Here is a 22,733-nt window from a genome sequence, read left to right as displayed (position 1 = left end):
TTTTTTTTTAATTGTCATCTTGTAGGAACATTCCTCTTCTCTTTCCCAAGTGAATGTTGTATTCGTTGCCAGATAAAGTGTTAAAGCTTTTTGCACATTGCTGAGTAGCAGCTGATAATAGACACATCATTAAAGCAAGTAGACACATTTAAAGGCACCCAAAAAGGCCAGCAATTAACCGTTAATTATTATTATTTTTTTTTACAAAATATGCTATGTTGTTGTCAATTCAATGGAATTAAGCCCTTCTCTAATTTTTTGTTTCCCTAATTGTCCTATACTTGGGAAAAGTTAATGAGTACCTGCCCCTCTATCTCTGTCTCTCTCTTTGACCTACTTTTTTGGATGTAAGGAGGAGAATACTAGGCAAATTCACAGTGAAGGTATGGAAATGCAATTTGGATGCTGTATGCTGGTGCAAGAACAGTCTTTTTTGTCATTACTGGTTGCAGTTGTTTTGCAGAATGCTGAAAACAATAAAATGAACTTAAATTTGTATGCAACTGTGTCATCAGAGCCATTGCTTTTTCATTTGCAATGCATGTTTGCTGGTTCATTGCGTCTTTTGCTCTTGGTACAGATGATCTTATTTACATACTCCTACCTTCTCAGATCTCTGAAGGATTCAATTCAACTTGAGTTTGTCTGCTGCTGATTATCAGTTTTATCATTGCAGCTTGCTTTGTCCATTATTATTATTATTATTATTATTTTGTCAGAGTAATGTCCAGACTAAGTGAACTGCAGCAGTATAAATGTCACGACCAACTAATCAGAGAAACTTGAAAAAAGCAAGCAGTAGACATTTGTGTGTTTTCCTAGTTCCTTACCATTCTTGGCAGTTCTTTTTCTGAAATTGTTCTCAAATGTTAGTAAACAAGTAAGATTAATATTGTTGTTTGCTCATGCAGTGAACAATGTGAGCTACAGACTGGGGACAGTTTTAGGTTGGCAATGGGAATTTGTCAAATGGCAGTTTTGAAAAATTGTATTATTAATAAACCAAAAACACACTGCAACACAATTCCATGGTTGCAAAACCACAGGATTTTATTAACAGAACTCAAGTGCTTTTGTCTCTATCAGTGAAAGACTTTACAAGAACACCCCATCCCGAGAGTGGATGCACTTAAATAGCAAACAGTCCCATGACTTAATTTAGTTAAGTTAAAGTTAAAAATTTAAAGACACACCATAGTTACATAAAGCAAATGTTTGTTCATAAATTTAAATTATAGTTTAGCTGCATGGAGTTTAAATAAACTAGCGAATGAAATGCTTTTATTTATTCCTGGTGGTAGCATCAGTTTTCAACTGTCTTAACAACTCAGTATACTCAAGTTTCTCAAATCAGTGGCAACTCCTATAGGATCATAGATTACTACTAGGCTAACTGCCCTTGCAAGCCATTTTAACCCTAGACAATTATCCCTTGAGAGACTCAAACCCTGCACCTTATGTTTATAAGGCAAACACCTTACCCATTAGGCCACTCTCTCACTATAGTGCTTTGAAGCCATTTCTAAAACCATAAAGAAAACCATACTTACAAACCAACACAGACAATCGAATGTCTGCACAATGCATTTTTGGGGGGGGGGGTGTTGGCTAAAGAGGCAGTTATGTGCCCTCAAACATATGTCTTCTCTTTTGGGAAGTATTAGTTTGTCAGCATTTAACATTAAGCATTAGAACTAAGTTATTACTCCTTCAAAAAGAAAAGAAAAAAAACTAAATCTCTTTAACTGGTTTGAATTCTTGTTCAGGTCATCAAAAGGTTGAAAAAAACTGTCAAATACCCTTCATGGCTGCTGAGTGCTTAGTGGACTATAGACCCTAGTTTTAATTTTATTATTTCCTCCATAGCTGTAATAGTGCAGATTTGGCCAATAAGAGTGTATGTGAATGACGCAGGCAAAAAAATATAATAAAAAAACATTCTGGATGTTGTGGGGATGCCAGCATTTGGGCAAACTAGGAGATATTACAGGACAGAGGGTATAGTGTGCTATTTAGCAATAAGTGTGGTAATGTGACTGCAGGGGGTTGGCCTCCACTGAATGGGGGGGGGGGGGGGTAACAATATCTTAGAGTGCAATTTAAAAAAAAAGCCTACATCCCTACTAAGTTTACTTAAGAATATTTGAAATGCAGCACTCACTGGATATCCCATTCCCAAGTAAGAATGGTTTCAGTGAAAATCCCACTGGTGCAAAATATTCTTGTTTAGAAATTAATTGCATTAATTTACTCGGTAAAGCAGATGCTAACAGAAAAAAGAGCAATTGGGAGAGGCCTCAGTGAGAAGCATGACTAATTAATGGCAAAGAAAAACATTAAAAAAGCACTACATGATAGCGCTGTCTGTGATGATAGAGTTTGGTTGAAAGTAAGAAATGCAGTAGCCAATAAAGTGGCTTCCTTGAAAACTGCCTCTTATTACTGACCAGTTGCTGAAATCCAGTCATATGAGAAAAAAGTATCACATTCAAGTTCCTTAGACTACGACTTTAAATATACTACACTACTTGTGCTTGTCCAAAAACAGCCAAGAGCACTACATAAAAGGGCAGGAAGGAGCAACTAAGAAGATGGCCTAAAGACTCACAAGAACTTCTCAGAACAACAAAATGAAATGCATTCTGTGATGCCCCTGCACTGACCAGTGATCAAGGAGCCTGAATCCTCACCACTGGCACCAGTGAGAGACGTACACAATGGGAGGATGACAAGTACACAGACAGTAAAGTACAATTTCCTTTATGAGCACACAGAGATCACAGTTAGTCTGGGGCTGGTTTCTCCCTTTTTCTCCAGATCCCCAATAAGACTCCACACTGACCCAGCTATAGGGTTAAGATCTCAGCCGAGTGGTCAAGTCAAAACCTTCAGTACCCTCTCTGTCCAGCCAGTGCTTCGTCTCCCTGCCCAAGTAGCTGACACACACACACACACACACACACACACACACACACACACACACACACACACACACACACACACACACACACACACACACACACACACACACACACACACACACAGACACGCACACTTTGAGATTTGATTTATATATAAAGACACAGACACTCCTGGGGAAAGCTCCCGCAGGTTTACTAGCTATGCCCCCTTCTGCCCAGACTATAAGGTAATTACTGCCACCAACCACTACTTATCAGCTACTATAAAGGCCCTTACAAAGGGTGACCAATTCTAATGTGTAATGTTACCATTATCCAAATGGTAAGTGTGACCAAGACTAAGGCTAGTTAGGAGTGGCATGCACAGTGTCACCAAATACATATGCAAGTACTCTAACAGCTTAAACATCTCTAAGCAAACCAGCCACAATTAAAAGGTTTAGATATGTTTAATAATAAATAATAAAAGAACAAGACAATACACAATCAACACAGTAACTACATAGTTCAGAATCACAGGAACTATTTTAAAACAACATTGCAGGACAGTCTCAAATAAATACAGAAAACATCTATAAAACATCTAAACTAATCTTTACTTTTTTTACTATATTCCTATCTATATCTAAGAGAAATTACTGTACCCTAGACTTACTTACTATTAGCAAGGCAAGTGTTCATGAGAGGATGTTTCCAGGTCCAAGACAACATACAAAATGCCTAGTCTTTCTCTGAGAGAGTTCTTAAATTAATAATCAACATTACTGATGGCATCACTCTTTGTCACCTGACTTCAGTTCCCGGGCTAAACAGATACTTAGAATTTAACACCTCTGTGTCAAAAAGACATATCTCTCAGAAGTGTGCAGCTGCTAGGAAGTCATAGAGCAATAAAAACACTTTTACGTTTGAAACATAGTAATTATTTTGATTTCAAGATAATAAGAAAATGTCTAGCTCTAGGCATTGTGTCTACTTGTTGCAATGAAACTGAGATAACACAATCATAAAACATTTTCAACTTGTTTGCTTGAGGTTTTGCTAGTTAACTCTTTATGTTCCAGCTTCTACTATTAAAACATACATTTGCACAAGTATATAGTTTATATATATTTCTGTTCTGTTCCAGTAGGGTACACTGTGGACACATTCTTGAAGCTTAGTACATAACATACAGTTCAACACATACTTCTATACCAGTAGTTTAATATACACATAACATGTAGTTCTCTTACATTTGTAAGACAAGCATATGAATCATATTAACATTCACAAATGACACATGACTATCAACAAAATTCCAGATAGCTGGGCTGGCAGTGTCACACATTTTACCAGCTAAAAGGTAAGAAACTACAACCATGGAATTCTGTTCTTTTGCTTAGGTTGGTAAAGAACAATGAAGAGAGGCAAGAATCATGCACTGAATGGTGAATTGTTACATCCAGGAAAAAAGAAGGGAGATTGTTGACATTCAGAGCAGATAGACAACAAGACAGGATATGGCATAGAGGAAGCCAGTCAGGAAAAATAATCAAGATAAAAAAAAAAATGGGAAGCCAGTCAGGAAAAATAATTAAGATAAAAAAAAATGAAGAAAAAACAAACAGGCAAACCCATCCCTTCATTCACCAGCATCACCAACAACCACAACAACAACAATGCCACCAACAACAACTCTACCATCCCCTCACTGCCACCAAAAAAGTGCAGAATCAGCCGTTGGAGAGGATGCAGTGAATGGAAGAGAGAAAGGCAATAGTGAGATATGCTTATGCAGTGAGAAGCACAAAACTGTATACAAAAACGAAAAAGCAGAGAAACCAATCCACAGAAACTATTTATTGTAAGCGCTTTCGTACATAAAATCCATGCACTTCCTCAGACAACATAACCCAGTATATCAAGACTTATATAGTAAACAGAAAACCAATAAACCATGCAATTACATTAAATTAATGAATTCATTACAACTAAAGACACCATTACATTTAAAGAAACATTCATACCTAAAAACTTCCTACTTAAAATATTCTACACAATAAACAGGTGTTTGAAAATAAATAACCTATTTAAAAATGTATTTATATATTTAAATTCATATTATATATGTATTTTTCATACAAATTAATAAATAAATACAACTGAACACATCAACATTAATATTGGTACTTATAGCATGCTAGCCTATTTTTTTACCTTTCCAGAGCCAAGATTGCTGTCTTGTCATAGATCAGGGAAACACAATAGGTAGGCAGTTATTCTAGATAAACTGTGAAAAGGTGTAAAATCGTGGTACCACGTGATAAGAAGGGTTACGTAACAATCTCTGCCTTAGCCAAGGCAACATGGGAAATCAGTGCACGAAAAGTTCCCGAGACCCGCCCCTAACCGAAGACGCGAAATATATGCAATTACAGCGTGCCGATAATGTTAAGTATTATACAAAATGGGTTGATAAATACAAATTTGATGGTAATTTAGATAAACCTTCACTTATTAAACTTGTTAGACAACTTAAAACAGATCACGAAAGGTCAGCTAAAAAGCAACGACAATTAGGAGTCCCTCAGGCACACAGGTGGCTTGAGGAAGCAAATTGCAGGGAACAAAAGGTTAAAAATTCAAAAGCAATGTTCTTAGATAAAGAAGATAATAACTTGGTAATAGCAACAGCCCTCCGCCCCTCCTTCCCTTACCAGAATATGAAGTGAGTGGACAAGCTGATCCACCTCCGCTATACCCAGCTGTTCCTGCAAAATCAAAACCATTTGTCAGAGATCCTATCGAGACCAGGTCTTGAACACGCAACTTGAGAGGGGATATTGAATTATATGAAATAAATAAAAATTCACAAGCTATGAGTGAGAAAGAGATATGTCCACTCATAGAAGTACCAAATCCACAGGCAGGACAGGATCCAACTCTCCTAGTATATAGACCGTGGACACCGTAAGACATCCGGAAAGCCACAGAGGGAATTCCCCATCCAAAAGTTAGTTTTAGAAAATTCTTAGAAGACTTACAAGGCATGAGGTTAAGTTACCATTTGAATGGAGAAGAAGTAGAGAAAGTAGTTAGACAAATCATAGGTCCAGACTGGCACATGATCAGTGGCAACTGGAATCCCCGTGACGCAGAGCATAGACCACTACCACATAGTAATGCAGAACTGGACAACAGAGTGAAAGGTCTGACAGACCGAATCTCTGAGAAATGGAAGCCTAGGGCTGATTGGACTTGCATTAATCAATGCATACAACTGTTGATAGATATTATGCCAGATTATTAGAATGTTTTAATAACCATTGTGGAATGCAGGTACCTGAAGATCAAACACATGATTCCCCATATGAGCAACAGCTAAAGAATGCATTTTTAAAAGGCAGTATTGCGCCCATTAGCAGCTTTATTACAAAGCACATGGTAGATCATCGTACAAGTAAATTACAGTCATTACTTGAATATGCAAGACATGCCGAAAGGCATTTTAATAGCAAAAAGAAAAAGAAAACTCAAGTATTTGCAGTAGAAGACGGATCAGAAGTCTTTGTAGTACAAACTGGTAAGAAGGGTAAGAAAAATACCCAGGGAAACAAACAATCTGATAAGCGATCAGAAGACTTTGAAGAAAGAAAGAAAAGGGGTGAATGTTTCAATGCGGGAAAAAGGGGCATTTAGCAAGGGATTGCAGGCAAAATAAAAAGGTAATCACGGAAGATAAGGAGGGTGAGGAATGACTATATGACAGTCAAGAATCACTGGATAGGAATAAACAAGAAAAGACAAATGCAAATGTGACAGAAAGGGTAGAGGATGTGACAGAAGAAATAGAGGATGTACATGAATTCATAGATAATGAAGAAATGAAATTTTAGACTTAGCATTATTCAGCTTAGAGCTCTACTTGGCAGACACAAAACCGGAAGTTACACTTCTGGTAGGGGAGGGAAGTCAAATTCCTGTGTAACTCAGGGGCTTCACGGACCCTGATACATCCTTCCAAACTACCAGAAAATTCAGAATCACTGGACTACATATTAGTGAAAGCAGCTAATGGACAGCTGTATCGGGAGCCACTATCCCACAACATAGCGATAACTAACCCAGTTTCAGGGATGACCCAGAAAAGCAAAATTGTTGTTTCTGCAAAATGCCCAGTGAATCTCTTGGGCAGAGACCTAATGCAGATATTTGGCATAGCCATAGTTCCAACTATGCAGGGTATGGAAGCACAGCGACAAATGGATACTTTTGTAGTGCAACCGGAGGGTGAAACATTTTATTGGTACAGCCAGGACTTAGTTACGACTGGTCCAGGGGCAGTAACCGAAGAACTGATGAATGTAGCCATCAGTAAATCCCCCTCCCTTGACACTGACAAACAGCATTTGTTGCATTGCACTCTATATTACTGTAACAGACCAGGACCTGATAAAGAATATGAGCAAGAACTGTTTAAAAACCTTGCTAATAGGTTAGTATTACGAAATTTGTACTGGGACACAGAAGGAAACAGTGTAGTAAGCTGTTCATTACCCTAGGAATTCCTAGCCCTTTACAAATCTAATCGATTACCACATGTAAGTTTAACTAAAGATAGAATTTGAAGTGGGCAGACCTAGGAGAAAAAGTCACAAGGTGGGAAAAACAGACAGAGTTAGAACTCTCTGAACAAGGAGTACAAAAGCAGAAATTAAACTGGATAACACAGACACACCCAGCTGTGCACTCACAGGCAAGTGAGGATAGCTGAGTAGCACTCTTACTAGTGGAAGTGGGAAACGCCTTACGAGACATACCAGAGACTCTCTGGTCAACAGGGAAATCAGATGTAGGACTTATTCGTACAGCAGGACCAGTTACTATCACGCCAAAATCAGCATTTAGACCTCAAAAGAGACAGCATCCCTTAAGAAAGTGCATGAAATAGGAATCAAACCTATAATAGCAGCCTTACTTAAGGAAGGAGTTTTAATAGAATCTCCTGATTCACCATGTAATACACCCTTATTTCCTGTTAGGAAAGCAAACGGAGAATGGCGTATGGTCCAAGATTTACAAGCTGTAAATGACACAGTTATACCCAGGGCACCTACAGTGCCAGATCCACACACTTTATTGAATGATTTGAAACCTCAACAAAAGTATTTTTCTGTGGTAGATATTAGCAATACATTGTTCTCAATACCGATACACCCAGACAGCCAACATTGGTTTGCATTTACATTTTAGGGGAAACGGTATACATATACGAGACTACCGCAGGGATATTGTAAAAGTCCAACAATATTCGCACAAGAAATGACAAGTAACCTGGCGGGATTTATCCCACCAAAAGGTAGTCAGATTTTACTTTATGTAGACGACATTCTGCTGGCAGCCCCCACCCAGCAAGAATGCAGAGAGGATACCATAGCATTATTACAATTTTTAGCCACTCAAGGACTAAGGTAAACAAAACAAACTGCAACTTTGGAAAAAACAGGTCAAATACCTGGGATATGTAATATCCAAAGAAGGCAGAATATTAGATGAAGACAGAAAAACAGCAATATTACAAGCACCTAAATCAACTACCAAGAAGGAAATGACATCCTTCCTGGGTACTACCAACTTTTGTCGGAGTTGGATTCCAAACTATGCTTTGGAATATGCTCCACTGACTAACTTGATATTCAAAAAGCCGATGGCAGCACAAGATTTATTACAGTGGACACCAGATGCAGAATCAGCTTTCTGCAAACTGAAACAACTGATAGCTTCTTCCTTAGTTTTAGGATTACCAAACTATCATAAGCAATTTTTCCAAACTGTAGACTGTAAGCAAGGTTATATGACATCAGTGTTAACACAACAGCATGGGGACAAACAACGCCCCATAGCTTACTATTCATCACAGCTAGACCCAGTGGCGCGGTCCCTGCCCCACTGTGTACAAGCAGTAGTCGCAGCTGCAATGGCAGTGCAGGCTTCAGCCTCAGTAGTATTGTTCCATCCTCTCACATTGAGAGTGCCTCATGCAGTCACAATTATTTTACTGCAAGAAAAAGTAGCATATCTTTCTCCTGCTAGGCATCTTTCCTGCATGACTATACTGTTGAGCCAACCTCATATGACAATTGAACGATGCACAACTTTGAATCCGTCAACCTTGCTCCCAACCCCTGCAGATTTGGGGAAAAACCAAAAAACTGCCTTTTCCTGCCAGGGAGATTTTTTTTTGGGGGGGGGGGCCCCCCCAAAGACAAACCTTACCTAAGAAAAGAAAACCTTACCAGATGTTTTTCCCTTGGATGAAAAGCCGAAAAAGGTGAACATACCCCAAAAGTTTTAAAGGCCTCCCGTGCAAGGAGGGGTCCTAAAACAGGAACTGACATTTTTGATAACTGGCTTAGTAAGTATGCATTAAAATAAGCGTAAAATATAAATAAGATTAAAGGCAGGACTGTGGCACAGCTGTTAACCTCTCACTTTCATACCTCCGGTGTTTAAGCTTGAATTCTGATGATACTGTGAAGTCTTCAAGATCTCCAGATGTCTGCATGGGTTTTCTTTGGCTACCCAGTTTTCTCCAACTTTCCAAAACATGCTCTTTGACTGGCTACTCTAAATTACTTACTTATATAGTTTGCTGTTGTCTTTCAAGTGGAGCAGGGCATTTTTCCAGTTAACAAATGAATTCAGTGAAATATAAAATATGAAAATGCAGGAAAGTATACAACAAAAAGCACAAGATGGTTGGAGGTTCCAAGAAAGAGAAGGAAAGGGTATAGGGAGTGTATGTAATGCTGTAAAATCCTCCAGGAGATTGGGAAGGTATAGAATAATATGAAACACTCAAACAAAACAAGTAAATGAGTAAATTGCCAGAATAGTCAGCAGCAGGCGGCAACAGACATAAATGGATTAATGGTATATTGAACTAGTGAAAATAACTGGAAAACTGTTTTCCAAGGACATGGAGTTTTCATGAATGGCAGGAAATGAAAGAGTGGGAGTGGCATTTTATATAAGGAAAACAGTTTAAATAAATTGTTTGTAGGAAAGGGGATGCAAATCAAAGGAAGGTGAGTGGTGTACGACGTATAAATATAATGCTGTAGCAGTTAAGGTGAAAAAGGGAATCAATGAAAAGATGCTAAATATAAAGACTATAAGTTTGTGAGAGACAGAAGAATGCCACTGGACAAGTCCAATAGGGACTTTAATCTTTCCTGAGGTGGTTGGGTCCATCAAGCCAGAAAAGGTTGAGAGCTATTATAAAATTTATAAGATTATTGAGTGGGAAGGGTTAGCCCAGCTGATGCAGAAAAACAGTAGGAAGGGTTACAGATTTAATATAGCACTGTGCAGAGCAGAGAAAGTATGGTTGTGGAAGTGAGGTCATCATAGACAGTAAGCATACTACACCGTAGTTCATTAACCACACAAAGATAGATACAAGTAGTAGTAAGGGTTGAAGAAAAAAGTAAGTAGTGCCTTAGGTGATGGGAAAGCAGCAAAAATGCCAAGTGGATCTTGGTGGAGAATTAAAAGCAGACTATCAAAGACAGTATAAAAAAAAGAAAGAAACAAAAAATGTGTTTCAAGGGAACAGTAAGAACAACTAAAAGAAACAAAAATGTGTTTCAAGAGAACAGTAAGAACAACTAAGATTTATAAGTGTAAGTCACATATCTTTGAATTTATTACTGCTCAATACCTGAGTTGTTTGGCTTCTATTACATACCTACAATCAACTGCATTTCTAGCTGAGTTTACAAACTTCCAGTGTTAAAGATTGTACTGCATTTCATTTTTCTGTCTATTTAAATTTTCATTGGATATTGTGTCTGTGTTTCTCTGTAGTTATTTTTTTTCTATTTAATTGTTTCATAGAATACGATGAATACGATGGTCTCTCTCTGTCTCTGCAGTTCATTTCCCACCCGTCCTCCGTGTTCTTGTTTTGCTATTAATCTTGGTGGCTTTGGAATTGCTCGCCCCTCCTGTAAATTTGTGTTTGAACACTCCTCCTAGGTCTATCTCATTTTCTCACTCAACCGGGTAGAGTGAGATCATATTTTGACTTCAGACACTCCTACCAGTCCCATCTGTTCAGGTCTATCCCAGCTCTATTCCAGCCTTGTGTCACTAGCTCACTCTACCTAATACAGAGAGAACATTTGTGAAGGGCAAGCCACTTAAGTCCTTAATTTTGAATTATCTTCTGTTTCACCTTTCTCCCTTTCCACTTTCCAAAAAAAAAAAAATCGCAGCTTGTTTCCTGCCTTTCCTGTAACTAGCTTAGTCCAGATACAGATTTGCTCTAACCAGGACTGTTTGTAAGCTTCTGGGCCACTAAAGTCTTTCTGTGCTGGAGGGAAGCATTCTAGCTTATCACTGGGAGTGGTAAGCACTAGGTAGCTGTCAGAAAAATATGTATTAATGTGTGTATGCTTAATGCTAATTAGAAACTAAATAAGTTAACACGTTTTTCATTCTATTTTATATGCACTGTTTTATATACAGTTGAGTTTCATATGAGACTGAAAAGATGCTTTTTGAAACTGCAATGTGCTTTCTGAAACTTGCAAGATGCCCTCTGACCTAGTAATTGCTAGCACAGCAATATTCATGTTTATGCCTTTTGGAAATGTACTTGAGAAGCAGGTGATTATCTGCTAGGTCAGGAAAAATTAATGAACAATGCTATATTCTGTAAATGTAATGATTTTAAACAATCAGCTCTGTTCGAAGTATGAGAACATGCAGCTGCAGAAGTTTAGAGATAACATAGACAAAGGACTGTTAGAGAAATGAACTGCAATCTATACTTGCTTTGTGCTCGAATTAGCCATAGTACCTTGAATAGTAACATTGCATATATCTAACCGGTGGTAGCCAAGGCCACGTTGTTTTTCTTAGGAAGTTTCTCACAAAAATTGATGGTACCAGCAGAATATTGTAAAAACAATGACTGTGAAGTAATGATGACAAAACTTGTGATTCACTACGTCAGCTTGGTAGGCAATGTCTTATTAGAAAGTGTATAAAAATGACTGTATTTCCTGATTCTGGTTAGACAACCTCTGTATTAGCATGTTTTTGTCTCCTTGCTGCAAGATTAAAGTGCCTTAACCTGAACCTACCGTGTTTTGATCATTTTTAAAGTATATTTTTCCTTTGACAGTTTTGGTCCTTTGGACCGGAAAGTACCTCTCACTCTAGGCTCAGGTCAGAATTGGGCCCGGTGGCATGTACCCGTATGGAGAAGTGGCCACATCAGCTCTTCTGTCTTGAAAGACCTCCGACTGAATTGTCATTCGAAAGAGGCCAGCCACTGTTTCTGATCTGGGATTGGAGGACGAGTCAACGTTCCGGTGGATCAACTCACAGAGGGTCAGGTAAGGAGGAATTTACCTTTTTTTTCTGTTTTAGATCAGGGACTTGTTACAGTATTGTTTTGTCAGGGAGATTTGCATGTGCAGATCAGGGACAAAAAGATTGATGTCTTGTCATAGATCAGGGAAACACAATAGGTAGGCAGTTATTCTAGATAAACTGTGAAAAGATGTAAAATCGTGGTACCACGTGATAAGAAGGGTTACGTAACAATCTCTGCCTTAGCTAAGGCAACATGGGAAATCAGTGCACGAAAAGTTCCCGAGACCCGCCCATAACCGAAGACGCGAAATATATGCAATTACAGCGTGCCGATAATGTTAAGTATTATACAAAATGGGTTGATAAATACAAATTTGATGGTAATTTAGATAAACCTTCACTTATTAAACTTGTTAGACAACTTAAAACAGATGTGAAAGGTCAGCTAAAAAAGCAACGACAATTAGGAGTCCCTCAGGCAAACAGGTGGCTTGAGGAAGCAAATTGCAGTGAACAAAAGGTTAAAAATTCAAAAGCAATGTTCTTAGATAAAGAAGATAATAACTTGGTAATAGCAACAGCCCCTCCTCCGCCCCCTCCGCTTCCCTTACCAGAATATGAAGTGAGTGGACAAGCTGATCCACCACCGCTATACCCAGCTGTTCCTGCAAAATCAAAACCGTTTGTCAGAGATCCTATCGAGACCAGGTCTTGAACACGCAACTTGAGAGGGGATATTGAATTATATGAAATAAATAAAAATTCACAAGCTATGAGTGAGGAAGAGATATGTCCACTCATAGAAGTATCAAATCCACAGGCAGGACAGGATCCAACTCTCCTAGTATATAGACTGTGGACACCGTAAGACATCCGGAATGCCACAGAGGGAATTCCCCATCCAAAAGTTAGTTTTAGAAAATTCTTAGAAGACTTAAAAGGCATGAGGTTAAGTTACCATTTGAATGGAGAAGAAGTAGAGAAAGTAGTTAGACAAATCGTAGGTCCAGATTGGCACATGATCAGTGGCAACTGGAATCCCCGTGACGCAGAGCATAGACCACTCCCACATAGTAATGCAGAACTGGACAACAGAGTGAAAGGTCTGACAGACCGAATCTCTGAGAAATGGAAGCCTAGGGCTGATTGGACTTGCATTAATCAATGCATACAACAAGAAGGTGAAACTGTTGATAGATATTATGCCAGATTATTAGAATGTTTTAATAACCATTGTGGAATGCAGGTACCTGAAGATCAAACACATGATTCCCCATATGAGCAACAGCTAAAGAATGCATTTTTAAAAGGCAGTATTGCGCCCATTAGCAGCTTTATTACAAAGCACATGGTAGATCATCATACAAGTAAATTACAGTCATTACTTGAATATGCAAGACATGCTGAAAGGCATTTTAATAGCAAAAAGAAAAAGAAAACTCAAGTATTTGCAGTAGAAGACGGATCAGAAGTCTTTGTAGTACAAACTGGGAAGAAGGGTAAGAAAAATACCCAGGGAAACAAACAATCTGATAAGCGATCAGAAGACTTTGAAGAAAGAAAGAAAAGGGGTGAATGTTTCAATGCGGGAAAAAGGGGCATTTAGCAAGGGATTGCAGGCAAAATAAAAAGGTAATCACGGAAGATAAGGAGGGTGAGGAATGACTATATGACAGTCAAGAATCACTGGATAGGAATAAACAAGAAAAGACAAATGCAAATGTGACAGAAAGGGTAGAGGATGTGACAGAAGAAATAGAGGATGTACATGAATTCATAGATAATGAAGAAAATGAAATTTTAGACTTAGCATTATTCAGCTTAGAGCTCTACTTGGCAGACACAAAACCGGAAGTTACACTTCTGGTAGAGGGGAGGGAAGTCAAATTCCTGTGTAACTCAGGGGCTTCACGGACCCTGATACATCCTTCCAAACTACCAGAAAATTCAGAATCACTGGACTACATATTAGTGAAAGCAGCTAATGGACAGCTGTATCGGGAGCCACTATCCCACAACATAGCGATAACTAACCCAGTTTCAGGGATGACCCAGAAAAGCAAAATTGTTGTTTCTGCAAAATGCCCAGTGAATCTCTTGGGCAGAGACCTAATGCAGATATTTGGCATAGCTGTAGTTCCAACTATGCAGGGTATGGAAGCACAGCGACAAATGGATACTTTTGTAGTGCGACCGGAGGGCGAAACATTTTATTGGTACAGCCAGGACTTAGTTACGACTGGTCCAGGGGCAGTAACCGAAGAACTGATGAACGTAGCCATCAGTAAATCCCCCTCCCTTGACACTGACAAACAGAATTTGTTGCATTGCACTCTATATTACTGTAACAGACCAGGACCTGATAAAGAATATGAGCAAGAACTGTTTAAAAACCATGCTAATAGGTTAGTATTATGAAATTTGTACTGGGACACAGAAGGAAACAGTGCAGTAAGCTGTTCATTGCCCTAGGAATTCCTAGCCCTTTACAAATCTAATCGATTACCACATGTAAGTTTAACTAAAGATAGAATTTGAAGTGGGCAGACCTAGGAGAAAAAGTCACAAGGTGGGAAAAACAGACAGAGTTAGAACTCTCTGAACAAGGAGTACAAAAGCAGAAATTAAACTGGATAACACAGACACACCCAGCTGTGCACTCACAGGCAAGTGAGGATAGCTGAGTAGCACTCTTACTAGAGGAAGAGGAAAAAGCCTTACGAGACATACCAGAGACTCTCTGGTCAACAGGGAAATCAGATGTAGGACTTATTCGTACAGCAGGACCAGTTACTATCACGCCAAAATCAGCATTTAGACCTCAAAAGAGACAGCATCCCTTAAGAAAGTACGCAGAAATAGGAATCAAACCTATAATAGCAGCCTTACTTAAGGAAGGAGTTTTAATAGAATCTCCTGATTTACCATGTAATACACCCTTATTTCTTGTTAGGAAAGCAAACGGAGAATGGCGTATGGTCCAAGATTTACAAGCTGTAAATGACACAGTTATACCCAGGGCACCTACGGTGCCAGATCCACACACTTTATTGAATGATTTGAAACCTCAACAAAAGTATTTTTCTGTGGTAGATATTAGCAATACATTTTTCTCAATACCGATACACCCAGACAGCCAACATTGGTTTGCATTTACATTTTAGGGGAAACGGTATACATATACGAGACTACCACAGGGATATTGTGAAAGTCCAACAATATTCGCACAAGAAATGACAAGTAACCTGGCGGGATTTATCCCACCAAAAGGTAGTCAGATTTTACTTTATGTAGACGACATTCTGCTGGCAGCCCCCACCCAACAAGAATGCAGAGAGGATACCATAGCATTATTACAATTTTTAGCCACTCAAGGACACAAGGTAAACAAAAACAAACTGCAACTTTGGAAAAAAAAGGTCAAATACCTGGGATATGTAATATCCAAAGAAGGCAGAATATTAGATGAAGACAGAAAAACAGCAATATTACAAGCACCTAAATCAACTACCAAGAAGGAAATGACATCCTTCCTGGGTACTACCAACTTTTGTCGGAGTTGGATTCCAAACTATGCTTTGGAATATGCTCCGCTGACTAACTTGATATTCAAAAAGCCGATGGCAGCACAAGATTTATTACAGTGGACACCAGAAGCAGAATCAGCTTTCTGCAAACTGAAACAACTGATAGCTTCTTCCTTAGTTTTAGGATTACCAAACTATCATAAGCGATTTTTCCAAACTGTAGACTGTAAGCAAGGTTATATGACATCAGTGTTAACACAACAGCATGGGGACAAACAACGCCCCATAGCTTACTATTCATCACAGCTAGACCCAGTGGCGTGGTCCCTGCCCCACTGTGTACAAGCAGTAGTCGCAGCTGCAATGGCAGTGCAGGCTTCAGCCTCAGTAGTATTGTTCCATCCTCTCACATTGAGAGTGCCTCATGCAGTCGCAATTATTTTACTGCAAGAAAAAGTAGCATATCTTTCTCCTGCTAGGCATCTTTCCTGTATGACTATACTGTTGAGCCAACCTCATATGACAATTGAACGATGCACAACTTTGAATCCGTCAACCTTGCTCCCAACCCCTGCAGATGGCAAACCACACTGCTGCCTGCAGGAGATTGAGCAAAAGACACTACCTAGAAAAGACCTTATAGATGTTCCCTTGGATGATGCCGAGGTGACATACTATGTGGATGGCTCGTGCAGGAGGGGTCCTACAGGACAGAATCTAGTGGGGTATGCAGTAGTTTCTGATACCGAGATTTTAGAAGCAAAGTCTTTACCACACAACTTATCTGCACAAGCAGCAGAATTGATTGCCTTGACAAGGGCATGTACCTTAGCCAAAGGTAAGAAAGTAAACATTTTTACTGACAGTCAGTATGCTTTTTCTACTGTACATGTTTTTGCGCAGCAGTGGAAAAATAGAGGAATGATAACATCTACTGGTAAATCAATTAACCATGCGCAATTTATTTTAGATTTGTTAGACTCTATTCAGTTACCTCAGAAAGTAGCTATTTGCAAATGCGTAGCTCATACCAAGCAACAGGATAGAATTTCAAACGGTAATGTGAGGGCTGATACAGCTGCAAAACAAGCAGCTTCAGCTTCAGAAGTTTTTCTTTTGAGTGAGGAATTACAACCATCTGAGATTTTAGACTTAGAAATGTTAAAAACAATGCAGACACTTACTACAAATGTAGAAAAACAGAAGTAGATAAAACGAGGGGCAGTCCTTGAGAAGGGACTGTACATCTCCAAAGAAAACAAACCGATTTTACCATCTAACTTGTTTAGATATGCAGCTTTGTTGAGCCATGGGCAGTGCCATGTCTCAACAGGGGGGATGGTACAGTTAGTGAATCAAGTGTTTACGATGTATGGATTTACAACTACACAAAAAAATTTTGTGCAGCATGCCATGTTTGTAACAAGCATCATGCACAAGGGGCATTGAAACCTAAGCAAGGGAGTTTCCCTATACCACCGTATCCATTCCATACTATTTGTATGGATTTTATAGAACTGAACAAATGTGAAAATAAGAAGTACTGCCTTGTCATTATAGATATGTTTTCCAAATGGGTGGAAGCTTGTCCAACTAAATATCCAGATGCAGCTACTGTTGCAAAAGTCCTCGTTAAAGAAATTATTCCTAGATTTTGCATACCGAAAAAGATTTATAGTGACAATGGCACACACTTTGTAAATCAAACTATACAACAACTTAGCCGTTATTTTGGGATTTCTCTGAGAAATCATTGTGCATACCACCCCCAATCTGCAGGATTTGTAGAGAGGCATAATGGGGTTTTGAAAAACAAGCTTAGAAAATTGAATAGTGAGACACAAAAGAACTGGGTGCACTGTTTACCTCTGGCACTGTTGAGCATGAGAACTGTTCCAAATTCAAAAGGGTTAACTACTTTTGAAGTTCTGTTTGGGAGGGCATATTATACACCTCAATGGAAACCTCTCATGCCTGCAGTGCAGGAGGATGACAGTTCACTTGCAGGGTATATGAGGCGATTTTTGAATAACAAACTTTTGCAGTTAAATTCTGTTTCAGATAAAGAGCAAACCAGACCATCGGAAGCAGCAGTAGCCCCAGGCGCATGGGTCTGGGTGAAGGTGGTGAAGAGAAAAAACTGGAGTTCTCTGAAGTGGGAAGGGCCGTACCAGGTACTACTGTCGACACCCACTGCAGTCAAGATCGCGGAGCGAGCATCCTGGATTCATTTGACACACTGTAAACTGGTTAAGAACTTTGAAGTGGACAAAATCCTTGTTACTGTTGTACAACGAGAACAAAATGACCAGGTATAGAGCAAACAGAAATACAGAACAACCTCAGAAAACTTGTATAATTATTCTGGTAGCTATACTGATAACATTATTCTTTTTGTTGTGGCCTTTCCTTTTTCCTGCCACAAAAGTTGAACTGATTAAACGTGATGAGACGACCATAGACTGGCACCCAAACTTTAACACTTATCAGGCAATTACACATGTGTATGCTGAGACTTTTAATGTTTCGAACTGCTGGATTTGCACAGCCATATCAACAGCATACAGGGAGGTTATTAATGACTGCAGTCCCCCTAGGGGTCAATGAAACCTGGGAGAATTTGGTTTATGACACCGTAGCTATTAAAGCATATGATAAGGTAGCACTGTATTTGCCTGTGACACAAAAGGGAATTGTATGTTTTTATAAGAATGACACAATTCAAGTGGGTTGGAGCAAGTGCAATGTGACTGTACATTACAAATGTTATACCAAAGCAAACAAAATGGGTGCAGCTTGTAGTTCAAATTATGACACATTTCTTGAGTCCATGCATAAGACTATTGATCAAGTGCAACGTAATCCTGTACTTTTTAAACAACTATCTGTAATATATAGGAAAATGTTTCATGCAGGGCAGCCATTTTGTAACAAAGTAACTACTAAGGTAGAGGATTGTTATTTTGTGTGTGGTAAGAAAGCATATAAATGGTTACCTGAGAATTGGTCCGGCAGTTGTTTTTTGGGCTACCTGGTCGCCATCTGCAGTTTTGCCTCAGGGAAATATTCAAATACCGAGATGAAGAAAGCTATCAGGAAGCCTGAAAATCCAGTGGGACAGATCGAAAGACCATCATAAAACTGACGACATGGACTTGAGTGATGCTGTTATATCGTGCATATGGCGCAGTGAAATTGATTTGGGAGCTGCAAAAAAACTTCGAAGTAATGAGTAATGCAACTTTTCTGCTCTTGAATTGATAACTGATGAACTGAATGCTATGAGAACTGCAGTGCTCCAGAACCGAATGGCTCTTGACTTCACTAATCAAAGAATACCTGATCATCAACATGAGATAAATGACCACCTTGAGGTGATACAGCAAGTGTCGGCCATGACCAAACCAGGCCCAAACCCTCTGACGGACTTTTTCCAGAATTTGTTTGGGGGTTCCATCGAACATCCTGATTGCCATTTGTGTGGGATTACTCCTATTAGGAGCATGTATTTGTTGTGGTATCCCCTGCATGAAAAAGTTAATCAAAGAATTTATAGATATATCAGTTTCTGAGACTTTGTATCAAAGTACTGAAATTAAAGAATTGCTAGAATGTGAAACACTTTCATAAGTTTAAACTGAATGACTTTCTTAACTGCAAATCCTGAATGGAAGAGGTTAGGAAAAGCAAACTGTTTATTCTTTTGAAAATAGAATTAAAAGTATTAACGGGGGAAATGTCAGAAAAATATGTATTAATGTGTGTATGCTTAATGCTAATTAGAAACTAAATAAGTTAACATGTTTTTCATTCTATTTTATATGCACTGTTTTATATACAGTTGAGTTTCATATGAGACTGAAAAGATGCTTTTTGAAACTGCAGTGTGCTTTCTGAAACTTGCAAGATGCCCTCTGACCTAGTAATTGCTGGCACAGCAATATTCATGTTTATGCCTTTTAAAAATGTAGTTGAGAAGCTGGTAATTATCTGCTAGGTCAGGAAAAAGAATGAACAATGCTATATTCTGTAAATGTAATGATTTTAAACAATCAGCTCTGTTCGAAGTATGAGAACATGTGCAGCTGCAGAAGTTTAGAAATAACATAGACAAAGGACTGTTAGAGAAATGAACTGCAATCTATACTTGCTTTGTGCTCGAATTAGCCATAGTATCTTGAATGGTAACATTACATATATCTAACCGGTGGTAGCCAAGGCCACATTGTTTTTCTTAGGAAGTTTCTCACAAAAATTGATGGTATCAGCAGAATATTGTAAAAACAATGACTGTGAAGTAATGATGACAAAACTTGTGATTCACTACGTCAGCTTGGTAGGCAATGTCTTATTAGAAAGTGTATAAAAATGACTGTATTTCCTGATTCTAGTTAGACAAACTCTGTATTAGCACGTTTTTGTCTCCTTGCTGCAAGATTAAAGTGCCTTAACCTGAACCTACCATGTTTTGATCATTTTAAAGTATATTTTTCCTTTGACAGTAGCCTATCTGCCACAAGAGTGGTTTCTGGCCCAGAAATTGTAGTTTATTGGCCATTTAGGCAGTTTTTCCATCTCTTTCAACTTACTGGTTTAAAAGCCCACATTTGCGCTTGTTTCCGATCTTTTCTGTAACTAGTCTAGTCCAGATAGATACAGATTTGCTATATACAGGACTGTTTGCAGGCTTCTGTGCCCCCCAAGCCTTTCTGTGTTAGAGGGAAGTCTTCTAGCTTATAAGTGGGAGTGGTCATCACTAGGTAGCCTATATGCCACAAGAGTGGTTTCTGGCACAGAAATTGTAGTTTATTGGCCATTTTGGCAGTTTTTCCATCTATTTCAACCTTCAGGTTTAAAAGCCTGTGTTTTCATTTGTTTCCCACTTTTCCTGTAACTAGTCTAGTCCAGATACACATTTGCTGTTTCCAGGACTGCTTGTATATTTCTGAGCCCCCCCCCAAAGACTTTCTGTGTTGGAGGGAAGCCTTCTAATGTATCAGTGGGAGTGGTAAGCACTTGGTAGCCTATCTACAACAAGAGTGGTTTCTGACCCAGAGATTGTAGTTTATTGTCAGTTTGGGCAGTTTTTCCATCTCTTTCAACTTTCTGGTTTAAGGTAGCCTATCTACCACAAGATGTATGTACAGATTCTTAGTTTTATCACTTGAATTTGCTTATTCATGCTCAGCACTTGTTCAGAACTTGTTGTTAACACTAAATAAGCTACAAATTACTACAGCAGTCAGCCTTCCTCTTTACCTAGAGGAAAACAGTTTTGTACTTACTTTCCTCACTTGCTTAGAGAAAAACAGCTCTTATACTCACTTTCCTCACTTATCTAGAGGAAAGCAGCTTTTTATTCAGGCATGTCCAAGGGTCATCTCCCAGTGTTCTCTCCTGTCTATCTGATGAATCTGGGCATCTTGGGGCAATGTAGCAATTGCCTCATGTACACAGACAATCCTATCTTCCTACCACCCAACACCACAACCTGTGAGAGATGCACTTATTTAGCCAAACTGGAGGTAAAGCTCTCTCCAACCAAGACTGAACTTGACAGTCAAGAGGAGAAGTTAAACACTTGTACCACACCACACCACACTCATCAGATAGTCCCACTAAACCTACACCACCAAAATCCACACATAGAAACATAAAAACATTCATGGAGGTTCACAATAATAATCTGCTCAAGCAACAGAGACCTCCAAAACAGAAATGCAAGCAACCTCCACCCCCCAACACAACCCAAATGACACATAGCCCACAGACTCAGTGTGCCACTCAACCACAGCTCATAAGGCAAAACAACGTACCCAACACACTAGTCATAGGTGACTCTATAGTCAGGCACACTGATGTCCCACTCACCAGGCTAAACAAGAAGAAGGTTATTGTCAGCTGCCTGTCGGGTGCCAGGATCCACCACATAACTCGCGCACTCAAGTCACTCCACAACAAGTACAAATATGACTCTGGCATTGTCCATGTTGATGTGAATAACCTGAGACGTACCTCCCTGGATTACATGAAAAGAGACATGGAGAGCTCTCTGATCTTGAAGCCCAGGCAGGTATGACACTAGCCCTGAGTAGCATACTGCCATCACCCAGAATGATACCACAGTACAAGGACAAAATGATTGACTTCAACAATTGGCTAAGCTTCTGGTGTCATTCTAAGGGGATCCAGTATCTGTCTGCTTGGGGAGACATAGTCGACAGACCATGATGCTTTGCCAGAGATGGCCTGCACCTGTCATCCATGGGATTCCGGATACTGGCTAAGGGTCTTGCTGCCCCTATAGTGCCTTTTCTAGGCAAGGTTCAAATAACAAATTCACCACCGTAACGGGAACAGGCAAGCAAAAACTGAGGGTAATGCTACGCAATGCTAGAAGTCTAAATCTCAAAATGCACTTCCTCGAGGCACTCCTTAAAATGGAGAACATCAATATCTGTGCAGTGACTGAGACCTGGTTCAAGGCTCCAGAGAACACCCATGCATTACCAGGCTATAACACATACCACACCTTTCGGCCACCTAACCTGGAATGGAACACCAAAGGTGGAGGTGTGTCCATATTCATTAAGGATATCCACACCTCCAGGCTAGTTGCTCAACATAATGCATCCGAGGTTATCCAAGTGCAACTAACTCTGGGCAAAACTGCAATCCAAATTGTAGCTTGCTACAGATCCCCCATTATGCCCCAGGATTCCCACTCCTCTAATCTTTATATACTGGAGAATATTAGGGTTCAACCAAACACCCTAATAATGGGTGATTTCAACTACCCCACCATTGACTGGGAAAGCTATTCATGTACCAACTCCTTCGCTCAACGCTTTCTGGAATTCATAAATTCCAGTGCCCTAGATCAACTTATCCAAACCCCCACCAGGGGCAACAATAT

The sequence above is a fragment of the Protopterus annectens genome, chromosome 4.part0, assembly GCF_019279795.1.
Source record: "Protopterus annectens isolate FY-2018-M chromosome 4.part0, PAN1.0, whole genome shotgun sequence".
Classification (NCBI taxonomy): Eukaryota; Metazoa; Chordata; order Ceratodontiformes; family Protopteridae; genus Protopterus; species Protopterus annectens.
This window is presented reverse-complemented; position numbering follows the sequence as displayed.